This window comes from Cricetulus griseus, chromosome 2 (assembly GCF_003668045.3).
Source record: "Cricetulus griseus strain 17A/GY chromosome 2, alternate assembly CriGri-PICRH-1.0, whole genome shotgun sequence".
NCBI classification, from domain to species: domain Eukaryota; kingdom Metazoa; phylum Chordata; class Mammalia; order Rodentia; family Cricetidae; genus Cricetulus; species Cricetulus griseus.
In genome coordinates, this window is record NC_048595.1 from 108,269,313 (window position 1) to 108,290,412 (window position 21,100).

A 21,100-nucleotide genomic window follows, 5' to 3' on the forward strand; every position below is an offset into this window, starting at 1 on the left:
GTATTTCTACATGGCCTTATCTTACCAGAGAATGCCTGGTGTATCCTATCTTCCTAGTCTCTACATAATGTCTCTCCCTGGCGGCCTGTCTCTGCCTCCTCTCCCCAGAATTCTCCTCAACTCACCGCTTCACCTATACTTCCAGCCTGGCTAGTGGCCAATCAGTGTTTTATTCATCAACTAATAAGAGAAACATATATACAGAAGGACATCCCCCATCATCCTCCCTTTCTTCTACAGGGATTCCTGAGCTTTGTCTAGTATTTGGCTGTGTCTGCTCCCATCAGCTCCTAGAGGAAACCTAGGCACTGATCCTATGAGTAGAGTAGAATGTCATTAGGAATAATTTCATTGACTTTTTCTCTCAGTTGTATTTGGCTTTACCCTCTGAGCCATGCAACTTCCAGATTCCAGCCATCTAGTCAGTGTCAGGCATGGGTACTCTCTGGGATGAGCCTCAAGTCAGACCAGTCCTTGGTTGACCACTCTCATAAGCTCCAAGCCACCATTGCCCAAGCATGTCTTGCAGACAGAACAACAGGTTGTGGGTCATAGATTTTGTGGCTGGGTGGTGTCCAACAAAATTCCAACACAATTCTTTACAATCCTTGAAAGGAAAATGCTCAATTTCATTTGAAAAAAAAAAAAAAACAGGAAAGCTGAAACAATCCTGAACAATATAAGAACTTCCAGAACTATTATCATCCCTGATTTCAAATTTTACTACAGAGCTACAGTATGAAAAGTCCCATGGTATTAGCATGGGTATTAGCAGGCTGATCAGTGGAATTGATCGAGGACCCTGACACAAATCCATACATATGTGGACCATTGATTTTTTATAAAGAAGTCAGAAATACACACTGGAAAAAAAGAAAATATCTTTAACAAATGGTGCTTGACAAAGTGGATGTTAGCATGTAGAAGAATGCAAATAGATCCATATTTATCACCCTGCACAAAACTCAAGTCCAAGTGGATCAAAGACCAGTACATAAATGAATTGGTAATTTTGAAGATAGGAGGATAGGCACACTGAATTTACTATGTTACTGTATTTTTGTGTGCATTTGAAAATTTCAATAGTAAAAATTTTTGTTTGTTTGTTTAAAAAAAAGAAGCAGTGCACATATTTTGACTACATAATATAATTTTGAAAACATTACCCTAAGGAAAAGATTAAAATATTGAAAAAAGAAAACGATCTGTACTAAGATGTTTATAGCAACATTACTTGAGAAAGTCAGAAACAATACAAATAGCTAACATTAAATAATGTTATATAATCCATGGTATATCATCCTGGGGGGCCATTATGGAGCCATTAAAGTGATAAAAATGAAGCCTGAAGATACAGGAATGCTATTACAAAATAAAGCTAGACAGAAAAGAAAAACAAAATATAAGTCTTCAACTTTAATTCAGCTAGTCATGGTATTAGTATAATGTAATTTTATATTTCTCTAGCAAAATGTTTAGCTCATTTCCCTAAACAATTTAATGATCATTTAAACTGTTACAATTACAAGACTATAGCAACATGACTTAGCCCCTTCTTGACCATCAAGACTCTCACAGACACAGGGATGGCAGACAGAGGGTTCTTGTATCAACTCAGGGTGAGGCTAGCTGGTAGCAGTTCACATCCTGCCCTCAAACACACACCCACATCTATCTTGATGATGTAATGGAATCTCTGCAATTATGTTATGGAACTGGAAGTGTTTGTCCCACCAGGTGCTGCTGCCCTTTTCAGCATCAAATAAACACTCAAAGACTTAAATTAATTATTAAGCTGTTGGCCGATGGCTAGGGCTTCTTATTGGCTAGCTCTGTCTTAATTATTAACCCATAACTTACTAATCTATGTATTTTTACATGGCTTTATCTTACCAGAGAACACCTGGCACATCCTATCCTCCCAGTCTCCACATGGGGACTCTTTCAGGCTCTTCTCAGCCTACGTTTCCCAGAATTCTCCTTGTCTCCTAGCCCCACCTATCTTTCTGCCTCTATTGGCTAAACAGTGTTTTATTCATCAGCCAATAAGAGAAACATATATACAGAAGGATATCCCCCATCAACATGATACTTTGTTTTGGATAATAAACACTACAAACAGAAAAGGACTAATTTTAAAACTATCAAGAAATAAGTTTTCCTATCTGAAAATCTGGAGGCCATGTTTGTTTTCTAATGAGAGACAGAAAAGAGGTAGATTCAGAAGGGAGGGGAGGAGTAGAGGGAGGAGAAATTGTAATCATGCTACATTATTTGGAAAAAAACTATGTTCAATAAAATGGAAAATAAATAAAAATAATTCTTAGTGGCAGATTTGCTTTACAGTGTTTCGGTGCTCATGAAGCCTTCCTAGATCAATGTGGCGAGATGTGAGAAGGGCCCATGAGCTTTAATGCAACAAATGTAGTTTATGTCAGAAATTGAAACAGTTCTAAATTATGTTCACAAACTGTCTGATATTCCTTCTTTCAAAAAGGAGAGACCCAAATACTCCCCCATTTCATAGCTTGTTTCTCATGCATAGAAAAACTGGGACAGTAAGAGAGTCCTAAGATCAACACAGAGTCAAGAGGCTACATCTTCGCTCTTACCTAGAGTTTGTGTTCTGGTCAAAACAACCACCAAATGAGCAACCTCGGAAGCCATTGGGGAGAAGCTACATACAAAACAGAAGCCTCCTGCACACAGGAGACACTTGAAAATAAATACTCAAGCTGCAAGGCAGCCTCTGGAGCCTGGTCTAGGCCACAGCAGCCACTGGGACCCCAGCCTGGGCTGCAGTAGCTTGACCGACCTCCCTGCACACACAGCCAAGCGCCTGCTGAGTCCAAATCCATACATCATGAGATAATAAATATCTGCTGTTTGGGAGTAATTTGTTATTTAAAAATATGCAATATAAAACTTTTAAGTCTTTCAGAATTTTCACTTATATGCATGGTTTCTAATCATGTGCTTTACTGACTTCTAATCTCTGGTAGTTTCCTATAAAATTAAATTTGGCAACAGTTTTGCCAACTAGGTATTTTTTCAGTAACCCAATTCTATGAATGTAAAAAAGATTTCACCACCATAAACCTTGTCTGTGCTTATTTGGTATAGACTAGCAGATAAATAGTGGCGTACGAACAATAAAGCTAAAGAAAATAGACTTTGAATGTTTTTAAGATGTTTAAACATTAACAATTGAAGATATGTTTTGTGTTATCGTTACTATCACTTCCAAAAATGTTTGTCAATAAAGTTCCATTGTTTGAAAATTGTTTGTTTTATCTTTTTTAATATTTAGTCTTAAGAGAAGAAAATAGAAAAGAAAGAGGACTAGATCTAAGGATGGAGAAATGTAAAGGACCATATTGTGAAAAGGATGCTCTTGCAACAACAGAGAAATATCCTACTGTGATATTTATTTCTCTGTGTTTATTTTAAATGTATGTCATTGTAATTTTTAGAAAAAACAACACAGTGTGACATGTTCTAACATGATTTTAAAATCTGTTCCAGTTTTCTTTGTCTCTGTGATCACATTTAGATTTTTTTCTCCTTCATCTGGAAAAAAACATATCAGGACAGAAGTGTTCTGGAATCTTGAAAGGAAGTCTTCAGGTCTCTATTCCTCCCTCCTCATGTATGAACCTGTTCATCTAGTAAAAAAAGGTGCTATAGAAAGCCTCCCTGGGAGAGGAAACACTTCAGGTCTGAAGGCAATACAGAGAGAAGCCGATGTGCTTCTAAACATGACCATAGAAACCTGTAGAGGATTTTCACTGAGCAGCAGGCTATCTGTCCAGTGTTGGGTAAAGGGAAGAAATGGATGGAGTCATGAGAACTATGATCACTCTTCAGGAAATCCAGGTTTGGCTAATTAAGGCCAAACAAAAGATTTCCTGATGCTGAACAAGGAAAATGATCAGTTCGAATGACAAAACTAAGCCCAATTAATGCCTCCTACACTAGAACTGAAATGTGATAGAAAAAATAAAGTTTAGACCAGAAAGTAATTAAACAAGCTAGTCATTATACCAAAGTGTTTTGTGGAAGCAAGAATGTTTGCTTTGATTCCTGGAGTTTGGACAATACATACATTAATCGTCAGTAGGGTAGCAAGAAGCCTCCAATGCTAATAAGTGGCTGCTACAATACACAAATCTTATTCATTGTGGTGGTTTGAATGAAACATGTCTCCTATAGGCTCCCATGTTTGACTACTTGGCCTGCGGCTGATGACGCTGTTTTCAGGGGTTGTGGAACCCTTAGGAGGTGGAGTCATATCACTGGGTCTGGGTGCTAAGAGTTCAGAGCCTCCCGGCATTTCCAGTTTGCTGTCTCCACTTCCTACATGGGGTTGAAGATGTGGTGTCTCAGCTTCCTTCTCTAGCTTCCTGCAGCCATGTGTTCCCCAGCCATTATGGACTTTCCTTCTGGAACCATAGTCCAAAGAAAATCTTTTCTTCTATAGGCCATTTTTAGTTACAGTATTTTAGCGCAGAAAAGTAACTAATACATTCATTAAATTTACCATAACTGATCTGTCATTTAAAATATGAGAACAGAAACCAATTCGTAGACTTTCAATAAGAATAATGAAAACTTTCTTGAGAAAGCATTTAGACGTCGAAAATTCAATTGTGCAATATGATATTTATTAAGGAAAATTACACAATTCATAATTTATCAAAAGTTATCAAGATTTATTGCTTTTAAAAAGAAAGTGGTCAAAATTAAGTGTGGATTATGTGATACAAGCTTCCAACTATACTATCTAAATCATACTTGTTACATTCTCTTGCTAAGTATTAATTAAGTGGTGTATAGAGCACTTTACACTACAATTTAATAAAAATTAATGTCACTTTGTAATCTTAAAGATTGAACTTAGAAAGCAGAGTGTGGAGCTCAACCTAAATCCTAGCACTAGAGATGTAGAGGTGAGAGAATTGGAAATGTAAGGCCATCCTCAGCTACATAGCCAGTTTGAAATCAACTTGGGCTTCGTGTGATGCTAACTGAAAACAAAGTAAGATTAAACATAGAGAACAGTATCCTATATCTTTAGCTCTATATGTTAAGATAGTCATAGTACCTGAAGCATTGTGAGGAAAGGACTACCTACATCATCTGTGAAGGTGATGTTCTTTCCTTTGGTGAGGAGACTTCGTACTCTGTGCTCCCTTCTCCCACCTCCAGCCCCAGGAATGATGGTAGCCAGACTGACCCAAGGACATCATTAGCAGTATATTTGGAACTACTCAGTAAATGCTGTGGATTGGTCTTTGTTCTCATGGGCTGTAACTTACATGGGAGGGATAGTCTTCAAAACTCTAGCCAGAGAAACCTCTGATGTAAAATAGTCAGTTTCTGTGAAGAGGGAGAATGGAGAAGATGGAGGAACATTTATAGTGGTTGAATTCTGGAGATGCATTTGAGAATGAAGGACAATAGTCATGTGGGTCTATGATTTCCCAAAGCATGGATTCCTACTCATAAGGGTGATGTAGAATAAGCAGCAATGTCACTTGCTTTTATACCCCAAGTGTCAAGTATAGCTGGTTGTTTTTATTCTTTTGTTCTTTGGGGGCCTGCCACCCAGCTCCCAAATGAATACATGAGACTAATTTCAAGCCAGCTTTTCTTAACTTAAATTATCCCATCTACTTTGTCTCTGGGCTTTTACCTTTCTCTATTCTGTATGCTTATCTTTATTTCGTACTTCTTAGATGGCTGTGTGGCTGTGTGGCTGTGTGGCTGTGTGGCTGTGTGGCTGTGTGGCTGTGTGGCTGTGTGGCTGTGTGGCTGTGTGGCTGTGTGGCTGTGTGGCTGACCCCTGGCATCCTCCTTTCCCTCTCTTTTTCTCTCTCCTTCTCTATTTATTCTCTCTGCCTGTCAGCTGCACCTCTTTCTCTCTCCTGCCTAGCTGTTGGCCATTCAGCTCTTTATTAGACCAATCAGGTATTTTAGACAGGCAAAGTAACACAGCTTCACAGAGTTAAACAAACACAACATAAAAGAATGCAACACTGGGCTGGAGGGATAGCTCAGCCATTAAAGGCTAGGCTCGCAACCAAAAGAATGTAATACATCTTTGCATCATTAAACAAAAATTCCACATCAGAAACCAATGTAGCACATCTTCAACTAATCTCCCACAACAGTCAAGCTGCCAGATATTATATTGCTCACATTGATAGTTTTGTTCTCACAGAGTTCTTTTACATCTGAAAAGTAATTTTATATTTTAGCCATTTGAGTATTATTAAAAGGTTAGGTTTTTGTTCCCAAACATTGCCAAGCATATCTGGATTTGCATTAATCATTTTGTAATGGGGTAGATAGATATTCCAAGAAATCATCTAAAACACATTGCAAGGATGTTTCCCACTAACCCCATTTCTCTCAGCTGCAGGGACCCACTGTTGTGGATGGGCAATAGCACATATATCTGGGGATCGGATGGAGACCTGGATGAATTCTAGTGACAAGAGTTCAACACAAGATGACTCAGGCAAAGAGCTCAGCCTATGAGAGCTGACCACTGGCTTCTAACTCTGACTCTCCTTCCTAGCTATGTGACCTTGGATAAGCTGCCTAACTTCTCAAGACCTCGGTTGTTACATTGATAAAAGAGCATAATGACAGAAATGTGCTGAGGGTGGGGGCTGGGTAATATTTTCTTTTATTTGTTCAATTTTTTTGAGACAGGGCCTCTCTATGGTATCCAGGGGGTTCTGGAGCTTGTGATCCTCCTGCCTCAGCCTGTGTCCAGATCATAGGAGTGTGCTACTACATCTCCCCAGGGCCATAGCACATAGAGGTTTAAATGAATAAAAGCTAGTCAAGTCTTCAGGACAGTGGCAGCACATAGAAGCTATTACTCAGTAAGTTCTAAGCATCATGGGTACTGCCCCAACTGGATTCAGGGTGTCTCACACCTGCCAGAGAAGAAAGAATGCCATTCTAAAAGTATAACCCAAGTGTCTGTGAAGCTTGGCAGCTTCCCTTAGAAACTGTAGTCTTCTAGTAGATGGCAACTAAATAATCTTGATGTTTTCTTGTTACCTCCTAGAAATCTTTGAAATACTGTTTAATACCAGAACCTCTGCCCCTTTGCCAGTGTCTATAGAATGAGCACTGCCAGCAAACGATGATTATATACTTAGCAATTTCAGTGAAACTCAGCGTTCACTGGTGAGCTTCATGCCTACAATTTCTTATTTCATTTGTCCTCAGCTGGCCTGATTTTCATTATCTGTGAAGATTTGCATGGAATGATTTATTAGACTTTACAACAAAACTGCTACAGCACAGTCAATTGGCCTAGGAGAAAATAAAATTCTTATTTTGAATTTTATTTTGTCTGAAATCTTGCCATACTCATGGCTTCTTGCTGAAGGAGTTCAGAATCCTCTCCAAGCCAGTCAAGAGTTATTTCATCATTTGTTTCCCCTGATCATTTACTCTTCACTCTGGACATGCCTTCTTGCTACCTCATCCTGGGCAACAGAACTGCACTCCTTCATCTCTCTGTTCTCCTTTCCAAAGCCTTTCAAAAGGCAGTGCCTATTTCCTGCTCCGGCCTTGCCGAAACGGATTCCTTCCTCTTCAACATGGTTGAAGTTGCTGGCATACCTGTGAATGGCACTGTACTTTTGGCCCCACCTTGATCTGGGCTTGCACAAAAGCAATTCATATATACTTATTTAAGAAGAGGAGAGGAGGAAATGGAGGAGCAGAAATATTGAGTTGGGGGAAGAATAGAGGAGAGCAGAATGAGAGATACCATATTAGAGGGAGCCATTATAGGTCTAAGGAGAGATCTGGCACTAGGGAGACTTCCAGAGATCTACAAGGATGACACGAACTGACAATCCAGGCAATGGTGGAGAGGATAACCTAAATGCCCTTCCCCTAAAATGAAATTGATGGCTCCTTTTTATGCCAACTTAGAGCCCTCATCCAGTGGCTGATGGAAGCAGAGGCAGACATCCACAGATAGACACTGAACTGAACTCTGGAACTTAGTTGCAGAGAGGGAGGAATGAAGATCGAAGGGATCGGTACCAGGTTGGAGAAACCCACAGAAACAGCTGGCCTGAACAAGGGGGAACACATCGACCCCAGATGCTGTCTGGGAGGCCAGTACAGGACTGATCCAGACCCCTGTACATGGATGTCAATGAGGAGGCCTCTGCACTCTAGGGGACCCCTGGTAGTGAATTAGTATTTTTCCCTGGTGTAAGAAGGGTCTTTGAGAGCCTATCCCATGTGAAGGGATGCGTTCTTGCCCTGGGAACATGGGGAAGGGCCTAGGCCCAGCCCAGGACTTTTCGGAGCCCCCCCATTGAGGGCCCTACCCTGCCTGGGGAGTGGAGGGTGGATGGGATTGGGGGTAGGGCAGGGTGGGGTAGGAGGAGTGAGGGTGAGGGAAGGGAGAGGGAGAAAGGATTGACATGTGAAACAAGCTTGTTCCTAATTTGAACTAATAAAAAAAAAAAAAGAATACCTATTCACTTGAAGAAAAAAAAAAAAAAACAACTTTGATTCCTTAGAACTCTGTAGTTGAGCAACCAAAAAGCAAGAATTAAAATTACTACTGATGATTACTAAGGTGGTGATTACTAAATGATTACTTAGCACTTATTGGTGTTTAAAGACACTAACTTGTCTAACAGTACTGATTCACTTAAGGGTAAACTATTTATGCCTCATCTCACTTCGTCCTATAAAACCTTTATAAATGCTATTTGAGAGACAAGGAAACTAAGATCCAGGGAAATAAAGCCCCTAAGGTTATATGACTATCTGAAAAGGAGCTAAACAGAAGCCAGATTAGGCCAACTCTAAATCCATTCTGTCTCCTGCACGAAGTCCACCCTGCCTGTGACACAGGCCAGACACAGCCTGACTTCCTGGGAGCTTTCACAGAAGCAGCCTGATTGCTCTCAGGACAGAATTGCTTACACTTCTGGACTGCCATGGTTGGCCCCAGTGCCAGCAGAGATGTCTGTACTGGGCTAGAATGTTGTCAGCAGTCCAGCCATGCTCTCTTGGACAGTTGGTATCAGTGTCCAAGTTGACTTTCTTCATCATACAAAGTAGTTCAGTCTCACCATGAACACACTACGGAGGGACTGTTAGTGATCTGCTGGTTAAGAAATAACAAATTCTTAAGGTAAATAAGAAGAGCTTGTAGAACCTGGCCATGAGTGAAGAAGGTTTCTACAAAGGAGCCAGCCATGGGCTACCAGGTTGTAAAAGCTCAGTCTGTCCAGTTGTATAAAATCAAAACCCCAAATAAAATCAGTACATTTCTCAGAAATATTACCTCCAGGTAATATAATAATATAAAAGCAGTAACAAAGTTAGACTAGGGGTGGAAGGAAATGGGTTCACTCAATTTTTTGCAGCTCACTACCACCTTCAAGGAGACCGTTTGAAATATATATTGAAACCCCAACTTTGTAGTAGTACTCCAAGTTGTCTAAACTAACTGGGATAAAGAGGAAAACACTAGAGAGTAGCCAACTGCATTAACACTCAACTGTCTATTTGTTAAATGGAGGGGGGCTGTGTGGAGATGGTGAGGTATTCTGTGACATTATTTCTCATCTAATATGCAAGTTAAAATAATAAAAACTTATCTTATAGATGTATACATTGGAGCTGTGTGATGGAATTGCTTAGATCCTGGAAGCCTTACTAGGGGTGGCTAGGGAATGAAGATAGGATAGACAGGTGTACAAAAAGCTGGGATTAGGTGGGAGATGAGCTCTAGTAGAAGGTACCCACTACTACCAAAATCTGGAGCATCAGTACAACCCAGGGAAATGTGTTAGGAGTCTGGGTAGGAGATCCCTGTAGACAAACAGTCTCAGGATATAAACATCTGGGAGGAGGAAGCTGCAGTTGCCAGTTTTTGTACAGACTGATCAGTCATCTATAAATGTTCATACTTAAACAGAGAAAGGCTTTGCCTTACAAAGCCCGGCCCATATGGGAAACAGCTTTGCCAATTGCACATGGTTCCAAGACCTTGAATTCCTCAATATGACCATGCCTAGGTCAACAGTACACATTCATCCAGGGACTTCGCTCAATCAAGGCTACCTCAGCTCCCTAAGGAGCTGAGTACACCATGATTAGCTGAACTCTGCAGGATGACCGCTTGTGCCTTCCTGTAAAGAAGAGATTCTCTGAGGGAAGAGAGGAGAATACTTATCTGTAGGAATAGGGGCAAGTTTTAGGATTCAGTTAGGAATTATGATGGCCTAGTAAAGTGGCAATAACAGTCCTTTAAAATCATGGCATCACTAGCCCCAGTTAGTTATTTAGCTTTCTAGTACCAGGCATGATTGCCCTCCTATTGAGCAAGCTTATGTCCAATTAGATTGCTATTGGTTACTACCAAGATGTGAGTGCCACTCTTGCAGCACAGCTCCCACATCTAAGGCTCAGGGAACATTGCTGAAGAGGAGGAAGAACAATTGTAAGAGCCAGAGGACCAAGAAGTTTGCTGTGAGATCATGTTTCCTAGAAAATGAGAGGGAGCTGCACCCATGATAATGTAACAATATGGTTGCCTAAACAAGATCTGAACAATAACAATACCAAAAGAAAATGTGCCCCACCCCTAGACAATGAACTATAGGCAACCAATGTCTATAGTCCTTCATTAATTTTTTTTTACCAATTATACATTATACCATTCATAGGCCCTGCATCACACACAAAGAATAATGGCTATTTCAGAATTTAATGTATCTCATGCAGTTTTTAACATACTGTACATCAAAGCTCACACATGGAAGTGACATTTAAGTGAAACAAATAATGGTGCTTAGCCTTGATTCTCAGAGAAACTGCTTGTTCACACAGAACAGTGTGTGGTTTGCATATTTATTTGGTTCGTACATTTTCAGGTTGCTTAGAAACTGTTCCACATAATTTAATTTTTATCATAATAATTGACTTAACAATCACTTTCTTCCAAGGTAATAAAGGGGCCCAGTTTCATGTTCAAAATATTAGAAATTCCAAACCTGTAAGCAAAGGCCATTTTAAGTTTTTACTTACAAAAACATAAAATTTCACTCCAAAGTAAGATCTTTCTGAGAATAAAATTACTGAAACAACATTGGAGTTTTGGTGATTTGAAATAAATGGAACCCTATTATTATTACTTGAAGCTGAATTGGATTTTGACGGAAAACAAAATAGTACAGAAATGACTTTATAGAAGAAAATGCAGTATTAGTTTTTTTTTCCTTGAGAAAATTGCAGAGACAGGTTATGAGAAGCTGGAAACAAAGAAGCAGTGGCTGGACTGACTCAGGTGCCACATGCCAGCTACCCCCAACATTGACCGTGAAGATTCCACTCTCTCGTCAGACTACTGGTTAAATTGAAGGAACTTCTGAGCATTTGGTCATTGAAGAGGAAATGCAATGGGGGTGTTGGTCAGTTGACTGTCAATTGATGGGATCTATGCACACCTGTGATGGTTGTCTAGATTAAGGTTAGTCCCTGAGAATGTCTGTGAGGAATTATCTTGGTTATGTTAGTTGATACATGAAGAAGATTCATTTTAATTGTGGGCAGAACTATCCCCTGAACAGGTGATACCAGACTCTAAAAGTGGAGAAAGTGAGCTAGATACCACCAAGCCTGCTGTGGTAGTTTAAATGAGAATGTCCACCATGGGCCCACATGTTTTAATATCCAAGTGATTGACACTGTTTGGGGAGACTTAGGAAGCATGGCCTTCCTGAAGGAAATACATTACTGAAGGGAATTGGCTTTGAGAGTTCAAATTCTCATGCTTTCCAGTTTTCTTTTTGCTTTTTGCTTGAGGTTTAAGATGTGCATTATCAACTTGCTGCTCCAGTTATCATGCTTGCTGCCTGTGGTCTCTACTCTGATATCATGGACTATTATCCAACCGGAAGTCTAAGCTCACAGAACCCCTTTTGAGTTGCTTTGGTCATGGAGTTGTATCACAATAGAAAAGTAACTGATACACACATATTCGTCTTTCTCTGATCCTGATTGAGGATGAAGTCACCTGCTTCCATTACCTTCCATCTTGACTTCCCCTTGAACTATGAGCTAAAATATATCCTTAAGTTGCTTTTGTCAGTGTATTTTATCCCTGTGACAGGAAAAGAAACTGATACAACTTCCAATCCTCTAATGGGGAATTCATTCACACTGGGAAATACATGGGAAGGTATAAAAGTTGGAAAGGATAGAAGTTGGGTAAGGCTTAGGAGTTTTAGAGGGTGTAGAAGAGCTTAGGAGTTGCAAGTATGGAAACCATCTTTTTTATTCCTAGCACATATTTCTCTTGTAAAAATTGTTACTTCTAGTATTAAAAAATCCATGAGAAGTTGGTATATTTCCATCTTTGATCAAATGCCATCATTCATTCATTCTACAGTTGCCTACTCTATACCAGGCACAGTTCTGGACACAATCAATACAACAGTAAAGTGGCAATGTTTCTTGCCCCCAAGATACTTCCTGTCTAGGGGTATTCTAGTGAATACCAGTCCATTCAGTGAAGGAAACCAAGATAGCAGGAGTTCCAAAATGTGGACTGCCGAGTTTTCAACCACCATAGTCTTCTCTTGATGGTAAAGGGCCCAGAGGCATTGGCACCTGCTCATTCCAAATCCAGTTCCAAATCTATGCCCTTGTATGCATCTAGAATATACAGGAAGACTCAACACACAGTGGTCTCAAGAACCAGAGTTTATAAATAATGATCATATCACCTACTGGAAATCAAAGAATGAGAAACTTCCAAACTGACTGAGGGTATCATGGGTGTTTCAAGACAGCCTTGTTTCTTCATCTTCATCCTTGGCTCCTCATGAATACATTTCCAGACTTGTCACATCATCATTTTCTAACTTTTGGTGGGAAAATGTGGCCTTTGTCACTATAAAGCAAGTGTGGGGATGGCAGCTGTGATATTTTTTTGTCACACATCTGCCTTTATTGTAAACAGCAGGTGGGACACTTGTAGCAATGTAAAAATTTAATTTACAAAAGCAGGGACTTGGTGAAGCTGCCTGGTAGGTACCCTTGGGAACTCATACATAGATGTCAACCCAGAGCAGGAGGAAGAGGACTCCAAAGCCCATGAAGAGTGAGGCTACCAAGGAGATGAGGAGCTCTTTGTAAATATCACATGTGTCCTTGGTGAAGGTTACTTGTACACAAAGAACCAGGCAGTGCAGAGTATGCCGATGGCCAGAAGCACCACAGTCAGGTGTGGGAAGACAGCCGGGTTGAGCAGGCTGGTATACTGACTCATGGCCTTGAGCTCCATTTTGCCCCACACACGATAAACCACCAGTCCACCCCAGCTATGATATTTTAAAACTAGTTGACAACACCATTTGTCAAGGGCAATAAGGAGACAGGCTGATTCACAGAGGCAGTTGTGGCCTGCGAACATGGGGGGCAACCCATAATTCTTAATATTAGGAATCCCAGTGGCATCTGTGGTGATACAGAGACTGTCCTTGAAGACAGGGCAAGTTTAAGCATCAAAAGATATGTTGAGAAATGTTAGAGACAACAAGAACACTAACTCAGCAGCATCCTTTGCCCCATTTCCTGCTCCCTCCCAGATTACGGTAGAGGACGCTGACCTTCCTACTCGAATTTCTGATGGAACTTTCACCATTGCCTGCCCCTTCCTTTAGCTTCTCTGCTGAAGGCCTCTATGCTTACTTTCTCTGGATTGTGAAGTAATGGAGGTAGAGCCAGGATAAAGACTTTCTAAGCATGAGTAGGGTGTGCTAACTTTGTCTCTCTTGATAGGGACTTCACTTCTTTCTAATATAAAAATCAAGGAGCTATAAACACATTGTGAACTTCTTGAACTTCACCTTGGTTCTTTAAGGATGAAGGCCATTTTGTTCTCCATCATCTCTTCTAATTACAACCTGAAAAATAATCCTACTTGTCCCACTGTTTGATCCCACCAGAAACAATGCCACATATTCTTGGAGTCAAGATCAGATGTTGCAGACTACCCAGCCCAAGCCTTCACTTCATACATGAAGAACTGAGACCCAAAGGGATTAAATAGCCCCTCCTGATCATGAGAGCAAGCAGCTCCAGGTTGAGGGGCTATTGATTCCAACCCCATTATTACTCCACCAGATTCAGGAATCTGCTGAACACTTCCTGCAAACTGCTCACATCCCTTGGATCTACTAATTGCTTGGAAAGAAAATTAAATTTCATAGGGAAGCTGGAAAAGTAGCTAGGTATATGGAAGGGACAAGACCCTTCTATTAAGAGTGGCTTATAAACCAGGCAAGGTGACCTTTGCTTATAATCCCAGAACTCACAAGCCTGAGGCAGGATTATTATAGCAAGTTCAAGCCACCTGAGCTACTGAGGGAATTCAATATCAGTGTGGATTTGTGCTACAAAGTGAGAGCTTATAAAAAAAAAGAAGACAGAGAGAGAGGGGAGGGAGAGAGAGGGAGGAAGAAAGAAAGAGAGAGAGACAGAGAGAGAGAGAGAGAGAGAGAGAGAGGAAGGAAGGAAGGAAGGAAGGAAGGAAGGAAGGAAGGAAGGAAGGAAGGAAGGAAGGAAGAAAGGAAGGAAGAAAGGAAGGAGAAAAGGATGCACCCTGGCATCAGGCTTCCTATGGTGTTGAAGTATTGTGAACCCCACTCAAAGTTTCTTCAGCCTGTAGCTGAAATGCCACAGTTGTCACAGAGTAACTTAAGGCAGCCTTTGTGACCCTCAGTATTTAAGGACTTCGTTTCTAGTAAGATGCATAGAGTAATCAAATTCCAACTATTTTTGATATATAATATAGCTGTGGTCAATAACAAGAACATGCTGTATATTCTTGAAATATAATATAGCTGTAGTTGATAACAAGAATATGCTACTCATATGCAGAAAGCTTGACCTGGAAAACATTAGCAGTTACTCTTTATATCATGGTAGACTTCTGTGACTGACTTTGTACAAAGATGAATGCAATGAAATAGAATTTAGTTGCCATAGGAACATTATCCTTGGTATTTAGTAGAAATGCCACAATGTGTATATGAGAGAGAGAGAGAGAGAGAGAGAGAGAGAGAGAGAGAGAAAGAGAGACTGTATTGGTAACCAAAAGGAAAAATATCTCTGATAAATAGTGAAACCAATGTGCTTACATTATCATACATAATTTATTTGGCTTAGAGGTGATCTATTAGCTTTCAACATGCAATAATTAGATATTTATTTTGCCATCATCTACTTTCCCTTCTTAGAATTTAGAAAGACTGTGAGGTGTTCATTTAAATGGCTCAAATTCTCTTTACTATTTGGCTACCAATTTTGGACTGCTAGGATTTTTATCCCACCAGATCTATCTCCGCAGCAAATAAAATCATTAAAAAAATACTGCCAAGTCACCCAGAGGTTCTTTCAAAGTGGTGATATTAACCAAGAAGTGTTATGTGAGCAAATACAGCTCTTACAGCAGTCCCCATCCTTTGTCTGCCTTCTTAGTCTGCTGAGGGCATCCACTCATCTCTATCTCAGAAAGCACAACAGTGAGGAAATAGTAAGAGCTGTCCCTCCTTCATGGACATGGAATTCCCCTTCCACTTCTAACTGGGTCTCTGAACACTTTCCACTGCACTGAAAGAATTAAACCTATCACCAGATATTTGGAAAAGGGATTGCATGAAACTGTGAAGAAAATTATTAAGATATACTTAGGCAAGAGCCTGGCTGCACTGGCCCTTTCTTTCTTCCTTTGGGGGTGGCTACATCATTATTGTAAGCACTGAATAAAGGGGAGTGAGTGGAGAGAATTAATTATGGGTGTTGATTAGGCAGCTGGGTAATTGGGACTGACAATAATGTTTGGATAGCACAAAATGTAAGTGACCTTGGCTGATGCAAGAGCAGTAAAATTTGCTGGCTTGATCCTTCTCTGAAGTTACAGATTTTCACCAAAGTAGCTAATATTCTCCCAATTGTGTGATTCATCTATAAATGTAGTTGGAAGGAGTCTTTATCCAGGGACCTTATGAAGATCCCAAATTGTTGTTATATCTGAAGAGGATTTGGTGTGGCAGCTAAGCAAATGACAAAACTAAGCTTTAGTGTTCTGTGCAGCCTAATTCTGACAAAGGGGGCTCCCAAGGACAAGTGTTAAGAAGAGGGCCCTCTGGAACACTGAGAGAAATGGAACTTTCTAGGCAACATTCAGACTTTCAGGGACACCACTTAGGAGTTCTCAACAATCTACATTTTCATTTCTCTGGGCTATGACTCAGTAATGCAATGCTCCAAACACCACTGGGGATTCAGCTCATCAAAGGGCTTTGTGGGTTTGAAACCTTGGGTTCAGTCCTGCACTGAAAACAACAGCAACAAAAATAATGACCTAAAACAGAGTTTCTTGAAGTAGATCCCATAAAACTTTGCCTTGTTCATTTGACTAGCCCTTGTTCAAAATGGCTTCTAAAGGATGCAGGGTGCTAGGAGGCCTCCATGTGGCTTCACAATGCACTTTGGATGCATCACTCTCTAAGAAATCTTGTGATGAAAACAATTTGCCTAACACAGTCACACCTTCTGCCAAATTCACTTGGCTATGAAATCTATTTGTCAGAGTCCACTTCCCAGCATGGTCGGGTCACTTTATGAAGCCATGTCCTAGAGCAGGAAGCCATAGAGCATTGTCACAGAGAGGCTGGTCATCTGGTCAGTGACTCCTCCAGCTCAGGACCTCCTGCTACTTGGCCCCTGAGATGAGGTCACACAAGTCTCATAGAGTGAATGTTCATAAAGTGAGAAGCATCACCCTCCCTTTGAGCCCAAACATGTATCCCATGGATATTAATCCTAGTCCCTGGAGTAATATGACATGAGGTTCTTGTCTACATGGCAGCTTTGTAAGTCTAAAGTAGTGACTGTGCTTCTGTTGAGTGATCACTACTCATGGTAACTAGATCTCTTACCTGTCACTGTCTTATAATGTGACTTTCAGGTTCTTGACATCATAAGTGTCCTCAGTCATGCTCTTAACATTTTGACATTTCATTCATATATTGCTACCAATGAGTTTTCATAAAGCAGGTCAAGATGAAGACTAGTGTAGGGAGTGGTTTATAAAGAAATGAAATCACTATCTGTGGAAGGGGAGAGAGAAATGGGAGACAGCAAAGGAATAAGTTGATCTGTAATGCTTTATTAGTATAAGTTGACCCTTTGCGTTAACTAAGTTGATGTTGATCAAGGAAATGTTGACAATGAAAAGCTGGGCTTCTACATCACCCTCCCCAATCATCAGTCAGTCATTACATAAAGGCTATTGCAGAAGAGGAACCATCATGCTGAGAAACACAATCCTTAGAGGGAACTCCCAGCTGAACACTGGCAGTTAGCCACATTCCCGACAGTGGATAGAGTAAGCTCTTTGTCCCTGAACAGCAATGATAGCTAACACACCCCACACAGCAGATTTGAGACTTTATAGACTTGGATTTGGATTCTAGACTAATTGTAATTTAAAACCATTAGACTGTAAAGCAAGAAGTCTTATGACTGAGTTTTCAGTTTTAATAATGCCAACCTCCCTTATATCAAAAGGAGTAGAGCAAGGAATGAAGCAGAGGAAACAGGAAGCTGCTTTAGAAGTCCATTCGGTAGGTGGTCAGAGTTCAGACTAGAATGCTAGCAGTGAGCATGGCGAAAAGAGTATGTGTGACACATTTGAGAGGCAGGAGGGTTGGGCTTTGGGACTGGATGGAAGCTGGTTATGAAAGGGAGAGATGATTCAAGGAAACTTGTAAAAAACAACTAATGAGTAAGAGTATGTTTAAAAGGGTAAGAAACATTAGATGAGGGGCCATGGGTGACAGTGGGGAGGGGACATGCTAAGTTTGACAAGTATGAGACATCCAAGTGAAAATATAAAGTACGCAGCTGTAAATATAGATCTGAAGCTTAAAAAAGAAATCTGAGCTGGCAGTATAAATTTGGGAGTCCATGTCTTCATACTGAGCCAATGGAAATAGACATTTCAAAGTCTACAGAGTGAGGAGAGAAGGAAAATAAGAAGGCGTCACTGGGACTGAGCCCCAGCAGGACCCCAGTGCTGATGAGATGATTAGCAAAGGATAAAATACCAGGACACTGAGAAGGAAAAAAAGTGGGGCAGAGTGTAGCACTGCTTATGACTGTTTTGAAAGCTGACAGCCCCAAGACTTCAAGGACCTGTTCCTCAGCTGGTGGTCCTATCCAGAGGTGATTGGATCATGAGGGTTATGACTCCATCCACAGATAATCCGTTGATGAGTTTGCAATGGAATGGATTAGAAGATGGCAACTGGGGGTATGTCCCATCTTCTCTCCCACATCTCTCTTCCTGTTCCTCTGTCCCTCCCTTGTCTGCATGAGGTAACAACTTCCCTTTCTGTACCCTTCTGTCATGATGTTTCTTCCTTGCCACGTGACTAAAAGAGATGGAGCCACACAACCATGGATGGAAACCTCTGAAACCATGAGCCAAAGTGAAGTTTTCCTCCTTTAACTTGGTTTTTTTCTCTTTCCCATAGAGAGATGGGAAATTAGTATTGAAGGAGTGAGCAACACCAAAATCCAAAGTGCTGAGGGCAAATTGAGAGAGGGTAACCACCCTGACCTTGGCAGCCACCCTTTCTGGCAGACAAAAGGTGTGGAGGAGGAACACAGCGTATTTTTGGTTTTGTCTTTTGAGGATAAACGCTTGGTTCTGAGTTTTCTTGCTGACTCTGGAAAAACCTGACTGCAGGCCATGATTCACCTACTCAGCTCCTGCTGCTGCTGCCCCAAATGAAAACAAAGAAACGGTGTTGTTTACAACAGAATTGATTCTCTTCTCGTTTTAGAGCTAGAAATCAAAGTGTCTGTAAGGCTTATCCCTCTGTAGGCTCTCGGGGGAAGTCCATCCCCTCCTTCCTGCTTCCAGTGCCTGTGTCCATGCAGACACTGCAGTCTTGGTCTTTGGAGTCATATTGCTTCCTCCTCTTCCATAGATAAAATAACCTTCTACGTTTTGTAAGTGATAGAACTTACAGACTAGTATTCTTGAAAGTTTCCTTAGCTGGAGATTTAATTTTGTTGTGTCTAAGATAAACTCTCTGCTTACCTGTAGGAAAAAGCTAGGTAAATTTCTAAATGTAACAAATAACTACTTTTCGCCAGTTTCCAACAAAAGTGTTAGGGTTTTCAACATTTATCTTTCTACTGCTATTTTGATCAAAGAAACCTAGGGGGGTTTTTTTGGTAGTCATAAACCTTATAACTCAGCTATTTAACATAGTTCTGCTATGTGTTAAACTGAGGCAACTACTTCCTTATATCAAAATCTGATTTTTTTTCTTATGATTGGTTACAAGGGCCTACTCTGGCATTAAAAATAATAATAATAATAATTTCCGCAGAAACAGAAAAAGAATTTTTAACTTCTCATTAGGGCCTTAGGCTGCAGCTTTAGGGTTCTAAACACGAAAAGTACATAAAGTCCCTCCAGAGAGGGGACGGGAGAGGGGAGGGCCATTCTGAGTGCAGCCCCTGAATTCTTTTCTATTAGGTTAGGATCATCTGAGAGTCAGCGGCTCTGTTAGAGGTTGACTCGGTTCCCAGAGCCATCCAAAGCGAGTGGCAAGGACTGAGCAGAGGGTCTAGAGAGCCAGTGGAGCACGTGACCTTCCAGAAGTTGAAAGTGGCTTAAGAAGGGAAGGGTGCCCAAGCTGCAAACCAGTTCAGGAGGGGAGGATAAAAGGCTCTCTGGGCTCAGCTGTCAGGATGGCTGTTTGATACTTAGCAAGCTCCATTCTAGGGAAGGGTGAGGGCTGAGGGGGATTAGAAATGTCTGGAGAGTGGATAGGACCAAAAAGGTACAGAAAAGGCTGAGAGCTTGTGTGGGAAGAAAAGGTTTGGCTAAGAAAGTTAAGAGAATGGAGTCGATGCAAGGTTGCTGGCTTGTTAGCAGGAATGTAAGGACCTCTGTTTTCTCCATAAAATAAGAGACCAAGTATGTCCTGGATGAAAAAAGGAAAAACCAGTGAAGTTTGATGAGACGTGGCGGGGGTGGACACACAGAAGTTCAGAGGGATGCGAACTTTGAGGAAAATGAAGAAGACATTAAAGTTACCGAGGAAGGTAAAATTGCGCCTTACTCATAGAACATCCAAAATGGCCTTGCAATTTTGAGAAACTGGTCGAAGAGTCCTGTGGGCTATGTCACATTGCACATTCAATTTCAGTCACACAATCTCAAAGCCTCAGAAAGTGTCATTAACCCAGATCTCCAAAGTACTGAGGGCTGGAGGAGAGTTTCAGACTCCTTTCCCCCTTTAACTAACAGCAATCAGGAGCAATATTAAGGTCCTGAACCCTCAGAAGGGAAAAAGCAGGACAGCAAAGGTGACTTGATACAGAAGACATCCTTCAAGAGGAACAAAATTCAACAGGAAGTCAGTGTCTTTGGCTCTGGGAGCCCACTCACTGAAGAAAACTATCCTGCCAGGCATGCTGGCACACACTGGTAACATTAGTGCCCAGGAGGCCGAGGCAGAAGGACCACAAATGTGAGGCCACTTGGCTACATAAAGAGAATGTCTGCAAAGCAAACAGAGTTGTTTGAAAGCACTAAGAGCAGCTTAGTTCCTGTGCTTGGGGTGGGAAGAAGTGGACCAGGGGGATGGGAATGGGTTGTGTTGTAGTTTTGAGATGTGTTCTTGAGCCAAAAAACATTTGGGGGATGGGATTCAAGTACATGTTGGTTCTAACAGAGAGAGTTTCGATTTGGGAACTAGGAGTAAGCCTGAGAGTAAGGGAGGGATGGAGAGACGTGTAAGTGGGAATGAGGCAGCTGGGGAGCACTCTAGCTTCACTCTGAGTTTACAGGGAAAGCCTGCTACGGACACTTTACATGAGTCTTTCATGGTTTTGCATTGTCTGCAGATGTTTCAGGATACCAAAAAAGGATTTGTCCTGCAGAAACTCAGGAAGATAGACATGGAGCCTCCCTCTAGAGAACAGAACACACTCATGCAGCCCA

General features: G+C 41.1%; 1 pseudogene; it reads right to left on the reverse strand.

Moving 5' to 3' along the window:
- Positions 1 to 12,992: 12,992 nt before the first annotated feature.
- On the reverse strand, positions 12,993 to 13,351 carry LOC100768295 (annotated as a pseudogene).
- Between the last annotated feature and the right edge of the window lie 7,749 nt (positions 13,352 to 21,100).